Source organism: Simochromis diagramma, unplaced genomic scaffold, assembly GCF_900408965.1.
Source record: "Simochromis diagramma unplaced genomic scaffold, fSimDia1.1 OVJJ01000603.1, whole genome shotgun sequence".
Lineage (NCBI taxonomy): Eukaryota > Metazoa > Chordata > Actinopteri > Cichliformes > Cichlidae > Simochromis > Simochromis diagramma.
Genome location: NW_024387414.1, coordinates 16527315 through 16541984, shown reverse-complemented (window position 1 = coordinate 16541984; position 14670 = coordinate 16527315). Strand labels below are relative to the sequence as shown.

General features: G+C 38.9%; 1 long non-coding RNA gene across 1 annotated transcript; it reads left to right on the top strand.

Moving 5' to 3' along the window:
- The first annotated feature begins 91 nt into the window (after positions 1-91).
- LOC120720856 lies at positions 92-14429 on the top strand. Its single transcript, XR_005693073.1, has 3 exons — positions 92-391; positions 6086-6285; positions 9026-14429. It is a non-coding gene; the product is annotated as an uncharacterized LOC120720856 (long non-coding RNA).
- Positions 14430-14670: the final 241 nt, after the last annotated feature.

Genomic DNA, 14670 nt, shown 5'->3' with positions numbered 1-14670 from the left:
TTAGTATATGGAAAACATTTACCAGAGAACATGCCCCTCATATTCAAAACCACCCTCTTGATTTCTGTAAAAGATAGACAGGAACATGGGCAGGATGTTTATACAGCAAAATGTAAACATTTTCCCTGGCCTTCTTTAAATAAAAAATCAAGCAAAAGCCCAGTTAGATCAGCTAATACTCAATCTGATGCGATATGCTTGCCTGTTCGGAGAGTCGATGCTGGACGTTTTAACACATGAATATTGTTTGTGTAATGTAGTCATAATATTTACGCAGGGACGCAAGAGGAGTGAGGTGGAAGCTCCTCCGAACTCTGAACACAGAAACTCGGACTGGGACTTGAGATCGACTCCTGCAGGCACTTCTCCATCGAATGATCGTGGAATTGAAGTAAGGTGGATTTAAGGCTTTCATTCCCAGGATTACTAACAGTGATGCAGCTCTTTAATCCCCACAGCAGGAGACGTAGAGTGTTCGATTTGCATTATGTTACATAATATAGGACAATTAGAAAAGTTGAGTTCAAATTTGGATCAAGCTCTGCCTTCTTGCACTAAGTGACAGTTTACTTGGAAAATGGTTGTTTTCTTTTTTTCCAACACTGAAAAACCAACTTTAAGATCGCTTTATTGCTCTCTCACAAAATTGCGAGCGAGAGCTACTGGAAGTCGAGGAGTATAGCCTGAAACTGTTGACAGTAGGTTGGTTATTGTTCCCTGGAGATCTCGATAGCTGCAGCCTGCAACCTTTTGAATTCAGTTAGATGAGCGCGTGCTTCTGCTCGCTGTCGGCGTTATTGTTTTTTAGGGGTTCGAGACAGTTGATTTTGGCACCGTGGACATAAATACGAGGCGAATATATGTATTTTGGTTCGTGCGTAAAACCAGTGTTTGACGACTCCATTGTGCGCAAAAATCCTGTAATCTTTTCAAGGAGTTCCGTTTGAGGTGACACATTTTAATCAAACTCAGTGCATAAGTAAAATATCGCGCGGTTTATTAATGTTCCTACTGATTAAATTCCCCAGTGCCAAAACATAAGCGGGCGGTTTTCTTTTGTTCCAGGTAGTTTGCCAAAGGGAAATCGAGAAAACAATTCTCTGTAAAAAAAAAAAAAAAATCATTGTCAGCCCAAAGGTGACAGCCGTGCCAAGGTTAGATTTTACTGTTGCAAAGGAGATTCAGAACCACGGATAAGTGAATGTAAGTATTGTTTTAACCAGTGCCTGTTCGGCCAATCGCCTGAAGTGAGGGCCACACATTTATCAGCATAGCAGACCACCCAGCGCGCACCAGGGGCAGGCGCGCTCCCGTCCTCTTTCTGCCCACTGCATTTAATTACCGCTGATGACTTCATACCATTCTTTGTCTCACGCTCTTTAGAGTCATGTTATTTGCAAATATATCTATATATACAAAAGCATTTATATAGCTGGGGGATGTGTCTCTGGTGTTTAAGAAGAAATTATCTGTTTGATGGCCTCTGCTGCGCATTCACACGGTGCAAAGTTATATATTTTCATAATGGAGAAATCGATTAAAGGTATTATTCACCCTCAGAATATCACATAGTACAAGCAGTACAAGAATACAGGAATATTATACAGTACAAGTACAAGAAATGTCATTTTTTGTATCTAATGGAAACAGCGAGTTTTGAAAATCTTTTTGCCCCCTCCTATGGACAGGTATGCAAACGCGCACACACACACACACACACACACACACACACACACACACACACACACACACACACACACACACACACACACACACACAACTGCCTAAAAGGTGGCATATTATGTTCATCATCACTGGGGCTGGAGATCCAAGGTCAGAACCTCCCCTTTGCTGTGTCGCAGACGAAGTCGTGCACTTTTCCGTGACGTCGCATCTTGAAATATTTGACAGCGCTGCATCCTCAGGAATGCTTGTCCACTTAGGTGGAGGTACACCGCAGAGCGCACAGTACTGACAGGCTTTCCGGGTCGCCTCACTAGTATTTACTGAAACAGATTTTCGGTTGGTCGCGTTGTTACAATAATCTGCTGACCTGTACGTAGACATTTTTTGTTTGTCACATTCTTACTTTAGAGAGCCTACTTTTCATAGGATCACACCTATGATAGATAATAATAATGAAAAAAAAACTATTTATGTATATAAAATTTAATTATTTTCCAATTCAGTCTAAGCAGCATTGCCATGTTCTTCAGCTCAGTCTTGCCACTACGCACAAAACAAAAAAACAGAAACTTACTGATATCTGATATTACGTGATTAAATGATAAAATGAGGTGCCGTGATCTGTAGTCAAAGCAATGCTGCGTTGTCCTACATCATCTAAGAAAGACTTGACATTATAAAGTTTGAAATAATTTCCTTGTCACGAGTATTACATTATGCCTACACCTGGCGGATCACAGATTTAAAAGAAGCGGAAGCTATGATCTTAATTTGATTTGGACTCTGAACAAAATACAAGCTCGGCGAGATTAGGCCTAAGGTGGAGAGAGACTCTCAGAATATTAGGTGCAATAACTTGGTTAAATGTTTCTTTCTTTAACTAATAAACCGTTTCCCTCTTCAATGGTAAAGGAGGGTCACAGAGAGGCCGCAGGGACTTGTTTCAAGGAGTGTATGACAAGTAATCGATCAACTGGCTGTAAATTCGACCGACTTGAACTTGAAATAAGTTTTTAGGCAAAAATTTCTAATACATTTTTATTTTATAAACAGTACTTGAAAACGGGAATAAGACATGGATAGCAAAAAAACCGAACAAAAAAACACATGAATAAATGTTTCCATTAATGTCGTTTGTTTGACCTAAACTGACTGCAAATCTGAGAAAGAAAAACACATTTTTAATTATTATGAGCTCGAATCAACACATAAAAAATAAGATCTAATCTCAGTCTCTCAGGGAGCTGAAATCAATTAACAAAGACATGAATGGCTGTTAATAAGAGAATCCGGTTCAGAGTTTGAATTATCGTATTTTTTAACGACATAGGTTTTTCTCTTTACTTTTTATTCTCACACCCATTTTATTTTTACGTGTTCTACAGAACTGAAATGTCAGCAACTCTTTAAATGCAAAAATAGAGCCGAGCTCTCAGTTTTGCACACAAATGCTCGAGAAAAATGTAGAAAATAAAAGTGTTTATCTCGCATTTATAAGAATTCTGATAAATATTTAATGCTTTATTGACTAACATTAATAACCCAAATAAAAAAGTAATCCGATTGAAATGTTATTCATATATATGTGGTTATGATGTTTTTTTAAACATTTTTAAACAATTTGTATTCCTAACTGTGTAAGATGGGTTTCTGGCTCTTTGCTTCTGCAGTGTCGCCTGTAGTTCACTCAGCATTGTCACTTTAATTAAAAACAGTGTGTCCTAATGTCGGAGTGGGCACCCCCTCATCACTTTCCCTGCGCTGTAGGTGGTCGTGTATATTTTCGTTTAAGTGGTGTTTATGTGATCGAGAAGGGACGGGATTGCTAGCAGACCGCTGATTGCGCGCGTTGGGCCACTATGTGGATTTGAAGTGTATTTGATGGGCACTGCCGTCTCCAGTAATCAGCTGCTGCAGAAATGGCTTTATGATCATTTAATTTTCCAGATAAGATATCGGTACTACAAAGAAAAGTAGTTACCTCTAATCTGCTCATCAAGACGTGTTTTCAATATTTTTTCTAACCTCATCAATTCTGAAAGAGATGTCCACAACTTTTATAGAAATGTTTGATTTTGCTCAAATTAAAAGGATGCACACAATCGCGCTTCCGTAGGTCCCTAGAGTATGACACTGAGCCGAAGTTACTTATATGAGCACTACTGACAAATCAAAGGATAAATCAATGTTTCCAGCCTGTGCGTCATGTTGAAGATATCGGAGTCTGATGGATATAAAAATGTGTAAGTAAATCTTATCTCAGTTAATTTGTGTTACCTTTCCCTCCAAAAAGGGAGGGGAGGATTTATTTAATCAGAAAATTAAATGTTACAGTGCGATCATTTTAATTGGAATTCGTGGAAGAGTGTGGAAACACACCCTTGCTTAGTTGTTTTAAGTTTCCCATCGGTTACATTCTGGTGTCACGTCTCACACAGAGACATACAGCCACCTGCCTGCATCCGCCTCACACCCGCACTAATAGCTGTGTTGTTATCAATTCCTTCGATTCAGCTTTATTTCTGTAGCGCCACATCACAACACGATTTATCTAAGGGCGTTCTAGATAGCAAAATAATAACCTTCTATTGTCATGGAAGGTCCCCTGCAGAAAAAAAACTTCCTGCAGGACTAGAAGCGCAGAGAGGGGAGCATTAAAGGGGGAGAGCAGAGACAAAAAGATCAACTCGGAGAAACAGCAGACAATAAACATTGAGTAGGTTGGTCAGGTCAGTGACCTTATCCTTAGACTTAAACTGACAGCTGGGAGTCCTCCACAGAGATAATAATACCGTACAGCATGAATTCAGATTGAAACCATGAACTGAATGAATTTGTTTTAGTTAAATTAACCCCAGGCATCGTTAGAATATCTTATACTGTAACTGTAAAATTAGTACTAGAGTCCTTTAAGCTTTTGGTCATCTGGTAATCCATTTTAGATTTATATGTTGGATAAAGGAGCATTTTTTTCTTTTTTTTTGTCATTATCAGTTAACAGATAAAGAGGTTATCATACCAAAGTATGAGTCATTGGTTTAAAAAAACGCTATTGTGAGAACCCCAGGCTGCTTAGCGACACTTCACACGCCTTCCCGCAACTGTCCCTGGTGTGCCATATTGTCAAATTATAGACAGCCCACTCCCACTCCTGTTTTCTTTCTTTTTCTTCTAGATTCACTTGTTTGTCACATGTAAAAGCAAATTTGACCCTGTTTTGTTTTTTTTATTTTTTTTAATTGTCTTCTTTCGACATCCTCATGTCGAAGCATTCCTTTCAGACAATGAAAAAACAAGCATGAAAGCATATGTAAAATTCTTTCTGGTTTATTTTGTGATTATAAGCAGTACCACATAATTTGACATGAAGGACAGCAGTGGGGAGAATTTGGCAGGTCCGGAGCTTTCACAAATTCCTGACTTTCCAAATGTGGTTAGCACTTGTAGGGAAAATGCTTCATAATTTTATATACCTGTATATAGCAGCAAACTGGTGTTTCGGTAAGTTTGTAACTTTTTGGATGTGTGTGTGTTTACAAAGAAAGTCAAAAGGGCAGAATTCAAAGGAAAGAGAAAAATATTATTTAAAAATGTATATTGCATACAATAGACACACAATATACATTTTATTTACAAAGTTAAAGCATTCACGGTACGTTTTTTTAATGGCTCAGTGGCTGTTTTCATATTTAGTTATGTATTAACGCAATTTCTCTTATAAAAATATTTCACAATGTTCCTTAATATAGTCAATTTTCAATGATTTTCATGCATTATTTTTTAAATAATATTTTTATTTTGGTTTCTTGAAAACATTATAATCAAAAGTTTAATTACAAAAACAATACATTGCAAAGCTTGTCAGAGTAATAGTAAGATTGGCTATTTTGGTGAATAAGAGATGATTAAAGCAGCAGTTACACTAGCAAAATATTGAATGACAGCATGTGATATTTCTCAAAGTTTCCGGTTTCCTTCAGTGGGAGTGATGGTGTGTGGTCTTCATATTTGTTTACTTTCCTTTTAGTAAAGCTTTATTTAAATGCATAGAATATTTAAACTAGGACATACTTGTCGTCATCATGCACGAGTGTTCCTCAATAGTTCTGTTTTTTTGCATTTAAGTTAATTTAGGGCTCAGTGTGATTCATCCAAAGCTGCTTTGTGTGTTAATTAGCTTTTATTCATGATAAAAGTATCTATTTGATTCAAAGCCTTGATTAAACGCATTATACTTGTGGCAGTATGATCTTTTGTTTCTTGTGTGACATTATCTGGTGGATTTTTTAAAAGTCGCTGCACATTGTTTTGTGCTCAACATAAAAATGACATTTTTTGAGATGCTTTCCTGCATCACGGCCTTACTATTTCTCTCTCTCCCTCTATTTTTTTTAAAAAGAAAAGACTCAATCCCACACAGTGAGTTCGAGCCTGTTTGGTGCCCCACCCTGGAGTCCTGCACACCTCCCAGGGCCGGTCCATCATGGTCTGTCTAATGCAGGCAAAGACATCAATAATGAGAGCTGAAGCAGAAACCACAGCGGAGAACACAAAAGAGAGAGGGAGGGCGCACACAGGCCACAATTGGCTCTGCTGCAGGTTAGCTTCTTTGATATTGCCTTGATTTCAGTTTGATGGGTGCACATGGGGCGACATGGGTTTATACGTATGTGTTTACATAATATGTATGGTGTTTACGCACAGCCCACCGACTCTTTTTTTCTTTACTCTGAAGGGGGATTTTCCTGTGGCAAGCTGCTTCGGAAAAAGCAATTAAGAATTCCCAAACAGTACACCACAATGGGAGATATCGTTTGTGCAATGTGTGTTCCATGTCCCTCACAGTTTTTGTCTGGAATGGGTTGACTATTTTTAATCTGCACATAACCGAATCCACCTACAGACAAACCACAAATTGAATGAAGGGGAGGGGGATGAGTGGGCACTGTAATTGCCTATTGTGGAGCTCAAACTCCTCTGTTCTGCCATAAACAGCTTTTGGTAGTTCACAACTTGATACCCAGTGCTCTTGAAATGAGGGCATATCCTTGTCGTCTGTGGGAACCCATTGCCAGGCAGTGGTTGGAATCAGTCAGGAATGCTTTGGGATGGTAACTGGATTCAGTTGTAATGCCCAGCTCTCCACAGCGGAACACTAGGGTGGGAAAAAGGCCGGGAGCATTTCCTGAGTGGAGGGGGGTCCCAGCGAAGCATCACGCGCATGGGCATCATGTGACAGAGACCCTGCCAGGTTTAGGCTGTGATCCCAAGTGAAGAGAGGAGTAGAGATGAGTACACCCGTTAGGAGAGGTGTGGTTGGTGCGGTAGGCAGTGGCAGGGAAATAAATGAGAGGACAGGGAGAGGCTGGAATGAAGAAAGAAGCTTAAATATTGTAAGTGCAATGTAGTGTAACCCCTGAAGGACTAGTCAAGAGCTCAATAAGAGAAGGGGGTAAATTGGTGGCATCTGTCTGCATTATTTATTTATTTATTGTGAAAAATGTGAATTGATTTGTTAAATAGCCTTTTTAAATTGTTAGAAATTATTTAGAGATTCATTTTTTGTGTTGAATTTTTGTATTTGTTTAGGTTCGCCTTCATTCATGTTTTGAGTTTAGCTGCTCACAAAATATGCAAAACAACAGTAATGTTTCATACAGCCAAATCAAATAAAGAAGCTCCTCCCTTATTCAGATGGGGTCACCACAGTGGGTAGCTCCACGTGTTTGATTTGGCAGGTTTTATACAGCGGAGGCTTTCCTGATGTAATTCCTAAGGGATTTGTGTCTCTTCCCAGGTTCAAACCAGGGATCTTTTGCTTGTTGGGCAAATGTGTAGATCACTGTGCTATGGAGAAGTTTGTAATTTTTTAAAACTGTGTACACAGCAGGGAGGCTTTAACAGCCTCATTGGCTCACCACCAGAGGTTTTGCATTTAATGAGAGGAAGCGTGCTTGAAAAGAAAGTGTCTATGATTTCAAAATGAACAGGTTATTAACAAACAAGTGTCCTCAGCACACTGCAAATCACTGCCCAAGTCTTCAAGGGGCAATGGCATCAGATTCGGTAAATTTTGGTACATCTGTTCACAATAAAAGGCCATGATCGCCTCTGAGTTTTTTAACTGTAAAAAATGAATGCAGTCCAACTATTTATTTATCTTTTGAAATTTAACCTCAGTGGAGACCACTATAAAGTGTGTGTCTGTGTGTGAGGGCAGATGCCTGTGTGTTTTGATTTGACTAAGTTATTGCTCTGAGATGAAGGGGGTGTGACCTATGTGGCAATCTGTGCAAATTGTGTGACAGAAAAACACAACAGAACAAATATTGTTGCACAAGAAAAAAAAAAGAAAGAAAAGGAAAAAAAATAGCAGTTTGTTTGTTCATTTCCCTTCCTGAATTTGATAATGCTTTCATCTCCAAACTCAACTGCAACAAACCACATTTTAAAGCCACTATAACGAAGCCAACAGATGTTATTTTAACAGTGTTTGTTTAAGCTCAACGCACCACTTACATGTTCGTTTGGACTTGAGAAAAATAAGAGTGTGAATCCGTCCATCCGTCTGGCTCTGTCTGCTTTTCTGTGCAGTCAGTGGCTGCATCATCGTTGTTTTTGCGTGCTTCTTGCAGCTGCCTATGCCACTGATACATGTATTCATGTATCAGTGTATACGAGAGTCTCGCTGACTAAATATTGGTGTGTATATGTGTCCAGACTGGTGCTGGCAACCAGACATTGCTCTCTTTGGCTTGTGTAAATGTTGTGGTGATCTTGGGAAGAATCTTACCTTATGGTTGTCAAAGGGCTTTTTATTTCCACCTGCTACCGGCCTCTTTCCGCTGGTCTGCTCTATAACAATGGTACTGCGAAAGCTGCGGAGTTTAAAGTGATTTATGTTAGACTGTATTTGGCCCTTCTTCAGATTGGGGCCTGAAAGGAAGTGGCTATCCCTCCCTTCCACCTTAAATACCCTGCAGGCTTCAAGAGCTGATCAGGACTTTCTTAGGCATCTCATTTTAACAAAGTGCCAATGTGCTCAAAAGACTAGCTGGCAGGTGCAGATAAACAATGTTTTCAAGACTTATAAGTCAATTTACCAGCACATAAAACACAATGTAGTTCATTTCTGCGATACACTCAAACCCAGATTTAGCCCCTCCATCCTTTCTCTTTTTCTGGTCCTGTCACGGGGGAACGAGATACAGCCTCATCCCCACTGCATTCTTTCCATTTTGCTGAAGAGGAGCGTGGCAGAGAAGGCAATCTATCACCCAAACTGTCCGTCCATCTCTCTCCCTACTTCTAACTGTGTTTCTCTTTCTCCTTCCTCTAGGCTAGAGTGGGCAGGCATGCGGCTTTGGCCACAGGAAGCTGTGAATTCTTTGGAGAATGGAAGATGTCTTATGGAGAGACATACTGGCCCTCCACCCACCCACTCACCACCTCAAAATGACCCCTGACCCTTTTCATGTGTTTATATCAGACCGTGGAAGTGAGAAATAGTGATGAGTCACTCTGGCTGTGTGTTTACACTCTGGAGTCACGCAAGGAAGGAAATCAGCCACGGTCTGCTAAAAGTGGCGAGGTGAGAGAGAATAGCTGCAGTCCCGAGTGCTGCAGTGATTTACCTCAGAGCCAGAATTTGCTTCGTGTCATCTCTGCTGTGAAAACTTTCAACCTGCAGAAAAGCACAGTAGACCTTTGTGGAAGAAAAGGGCCAAAACAAGTAGTAGCCACTGGGGATAGGTGTGCGTATGAGAGAGAGATACGGCATATTTCAGGAAACATAACAGTTAGAATAAGTAAGATAATTATTTCAGCAGAATGCATGTCATCGAGATGTTACAGAGTTCTTAATATGTTGGACTTTTGTGTTTTGTTAGAGATGACCACGTTTAATTTAATTGCACTTTAATCATTCTCACACCTCACTGTGTTTAAATGAAAACCTACACTCGCACACATTCACTTTGTTTTTAAGAAGAGCTGTTTTTAAAACTCATCACTGCACATTTAACTGTGTTATTCATCTTTCACAAATATTTTTTTAGGAGTATTAAATAACTAACTAAAACTGCTATTACACTTTCACCTGGCATTGTTTTGAACCAGGAGTTTATGCGATTGAGTTTTTGCAGTCGATGATTTTCAAAAGAAAAAACAAAGCAGCAAACATTTGAAAACCCTTAATTACTTTGCAGCATATTTTAACATTTTACTTGAATATTTCAAATGATCTCACCCTCCTAATTGTCTCCAGGTTGGACAATATCCCAAACAATTATAAGATTATTAAAATACTTGATGTATAAATGTGATTTTTTTTTATTTTTAAAAGCAAAGCAGATTACATGAAAGCAAAAAAGAGTCCATTCTAATGACTACAGCGATATACGGGTGTGAAAATATTTCATAAAAGTACAAAGTTAGCCGGGTTTCTGGGTGACATATTTTTACTGATATGCATAAAACAATTAAAATCTGAAATGTAAATTTCTGGTGGAAGACAAACATAACACTGTTCGCTGGTCTTACTTCATCATTGCCATCAAAACCAGTTGTGTTGTGCTCAGGAAGCCTTTATGTTCAGTGTACTGTAAGGTGTGTTTACTGTGGCTTCCACCAGTGTTTCAACCACAGTGTCATTGTTGTCCTCCACTGTGCGTGACTTTAGCTTTTAAATTGCACAACTGTTGTTTGCGAGACAGAGCTGTAGTTACTGCCGCTGTGCTCTGTAAATAAAAAGTGACACTTTATTTCTTCCTGTCATTGCACTGGTGCAAGTACCTTCATTGCTGACTGCACCGCGTATCCTTTTACACACCCCCGTACACACCGCCACAATGAGAGAGTCAGCAGCTCTTATTTTGGCCGATCTCTCCTGAATTGTAAGTCCTGTCAGGGGTTTTGATTGATAGTTGCATTTATCACCATATTATTAAGTAATCAGGCTCACCACAGCTGGGCCTGAAGCTCCTTAATTCTAGCTAAAGTACACAACTTCATGCTAATTAAAGGTTTGGTAAACCTGTTTATTTTCGTGAATTTTTAGAATATAGTTGTGTGTGTTATTATGTGTTTTAAGTGTGCTGATTATTGCATTTGTATGCTCTCAGGAACATTTAGAGCCAAGCTTTACTACTTCATGTTCATAAGAAAAACTGTGAATAATCACATGTGGAGAGAAATAATTCATGCTTCATATGCTGCATGTAGAACGTAGAATATTCTGCATTAGTAAAAAAAAAATCTACAAAATGACTACGAGGGAATGAGACTAAATTCTGCAAATAACACAAGAGGGTGAAGCAGTCTGTGTTCTGTGGATCAGGAGAGGTTTGGTCTCGTTTTCTTAATAGAGCCTGCAGTGAGCTGCATTTGTGTATTCCTGAGGTAAACACAGTCATGGCAAAGTGGACGCGCTGCTGAGTGTGTCCTGACTGGAGACAGAGAGCACTGTGGCACTGTACTTTCTGAGACGCTGGCAGCTCTCTCGAGGTAGGGTTAATTTGATGAATGGCCATTTGCTAATGGGCCATGTATTAGGGTGAAAAAGCTCCTTTAAAAGCCATAGTTTGAGTCGTTTCTATGGGCAATTTGATTTAGGAATCAATCAAGTGGCAGATGTTCCATGTTGCATCAGTCAACTTTGTCCTATACGCTTGCTTTTTACTTGATATGAATTGCTTGAATGACTGTGTGCAGTAATCAAAGCAGAACATAATTTCATATAAGTTAAAACATCAGTGAGGCCATACCTTGATTTCAAAAAGCAATTCGTTTTAGTTATTGTATATGTAAACTGAATAATGTTAAAAATGAAATATATAATCTTATTTTCTCTTCTTTTTCTTTACCACCTCCTTAAGACTTTAGCACTTGCAGCATTAAGTTGGCCACAGGGAAGAAACGCAAGCTGGAGTTCCAATAAAGTTAATTTATGTTTTCTGTATATTCTGAATTTTTTTTTGTGCAGTAAGCTAAATACCTAAAGTGGAAAGACTGACAAATATATATACATAAAGATTTCGTTGTACTTATCTGCAATAACAGTAAAAAGTTTTGTTCTTTTTTGTCTCTTTGATGCAGATTGTGTGTGTGTGTCGCAAAACTGTAATAATAGTGACACTAATAATTATATATAAAAATATTAAACATATGGCTGCTGGTGTTTGTGTAATAATTGATCCCGTATTTGTTACTATGCTTCTGTTTTTATATGCTGTATGAAAAAAAACTGAACGGCTATTTTGCAAAAATTGACAAAGTTTCCATGTTTTCACCAATAAATGTCCAATTTCTGCACAAACTTGAAATGCTGGTTGTGCATTTTTGATATTTACCCTCCTTTCTCTACTTACAAAATCCACACATGAACAGACGACTAAATAAGACCTACTAATGGTGAACTGCAAGGCAAAACTTCAGTCAATAGCTTCTTTTTTTTCTACATACGGTAATCTTTTGCGTATGAAACCACTTAATCAGAGTTAAATTTAGCATTAGAGCCAAATTCAAGTGAACAACCACTTAAAGACCTTATGATGACTTCTCTGGTTTTCTGTGGTAGGGTGTAGCGCACATATGATAAACATTGCCAGATACAAATTCAGAAATATTGAAGCTGCTGGTGGTCCTCATTTTTATTTATGTTAGCTTTTTTTCCCAAAGAATTGTAGGTCAGTGTTTGTACTGTCCAGTTTTCCAGCTAAGTAGACCTTGCAACTGAATGACACTTGATCAATAAATAATAGCAGCTTATCCGTGATATACAACAGGCTCGAGCGCTTGTGTTGTCTGTGACCTTGGACCTAAGTTTGGCTAAAAGCAGATTCACGCTGGCTTATCAGTGTTTCTGCAGAGGTCGTGTGAATCAGAAGAGCTCAGACATTCTTAAAATATATATTTTGAATACTGAAAAAAGTAGAAATGATCAGATGGATTGTAGTTGTACCGCTGAAATTAAAGCCGTTCAGCAGGAATCTTGAACATGTCTTTTTCATTGGTGAATATGCGTCAGTAATGAAGTGCAGAACTAGTTATATAGCATTATCTAGTTTAAAGCAACAAATACTCTGCAGTGTTTATCTAAAAATCACACTGTAGTGGATTGTACTTACAATCACTTCTGTCCTTAATATTAAGCAGAGAGTGACAGACACTCAAGATGTTAATTTTCCAGGAGGCCATGTGCCATTTCTCCATGTCCAAAATGCTTTATCTCAGGTGTTGGTAAGGACAGACTGAGAGACAGACAGCCACATGGTTCTACTTTTGCCTGCTAATTCCAGGGAATCAATCCTAAATGACACCTATGGGATACACAGAGTGGATTTCTCTCTGATGCAGATTGGTGGTGGTTTGCAGATGAAAGACAGTAAAATAAATAAAGTTGTGGCAAGCAGGCAGAACTCTTCTGTCCACACAGTACAACCATAATGGGATACATGCTGACATGCGGGAAGAAGTGGAGGCCTGCTCCTGTTTTCACCGCTGTTGCCATGGAAATGCTGATGGACTGCTGCTGCTCGTCCTAAATATCTCTGTTGACATTTGTTTTGAAAAACATTCTGTTTTTCGCTTTCAAAGGGTCGGAGAAAGTTACCAAACAAGTAGAATAATAGTGATTAGCAGAAGGCAGCTCTGTTTGCCGTTAACCTCTCAGCTTGCTGGTACTCTTTTAATCCTAAAACACGTCATTAAATCAAACTCAGCAGTATCAAATGGCTTTTTAACCTCCCCTAATTAATCTTTTCATCAGCTGCTGTGTCTGCGGTTGGCCTGAAGTAAGAATGGTAATGGTAAGGCAATCCTTGCTTGACTCATCCAGGCTGGGATCATACATGATACTCCTACAAGTTGCTTTTCCCTGCTTTTCCCCCCCGGTGCCAATGCAAATTCATTGTGTTGCACAATACAGGACATTTCACTCTTGTTGGGGGTTTTTTGCATCTCTATTTGAGCATGGCTTAAATTCAACTCCTACTGCTTATTGTGCTTACTGTTGAACTGTATTTGTACTTATTGTACTTGGTCTGCTGAAGGGGAAAGTGTGTGCTGAATGCAATGGCTGTATAAATAGGACTGTTTTGTGAACCATTTTGAAACCAGTCACAGTTCCATATGCAAATAGCATATATTATATCATGTAAAAATCTGCAGCCTCCAGTATGCATATGTTGAGAATGGACTTTTCAGAGACGTCAGACCTCTTCAACATCTACTTATTTATGCTATGATGACAAAGAACTAGAAGAGGCAACATTTAAAAACATCTGTCTAGGTAACTGCAAATTCTTGTGAGGAAAAAAAGCCATTTTAATTCAAGCCAAGCCAATTTGGGGGATTTTTATAGAACTTCTTATGTGTCCATGGGGAATCTTTAAAACTGAAATGGACTCGTTAAAAAGGTAGAAGCAGTTACACAAATGTCCCTCTTATTGGCTCAATAATTAGCAGCAAATAGCCTGCAGATAACAGAGGGGCATTATCAAGGTTTTGTCACTGGTGCCACTGAAGTGATTTATTCAGATTCTGGTCAACTCCCGTCTGATGCACTTTAACAAATCACAGCCTGGGGACTAGCAACCCCCCACCCCACTCACCTCTGTCTCCCTCTGACCCCCACACACTCACAGTGACAAGGTCTAACACTGCTATCACCCAAAGTCAAGCCATCCTACACTTCAGGCAAAAAAAAAAGAAAAAAAAGAAAACAGTAATGAGACTGTTATCTTTGGAAAAGTGATGTAAAAGCTGTGTCACAATGCTAAAATTGTTACCTTCATTCCTCGTGTAAACATATTATTAACTTTTGCAAGAAGCCAAAAAGTAGACTCATTTATTTACAAGAAACAACATTTTATTATGAAAAACTGCGAGCTTTTTTTAAAATGATTAAACTGTCTGTGACCACCAGCAGTACTGTGTGACCCAGGGGCTCAGGGTGATAAGACCTCCATAACTCTACTTTATCCC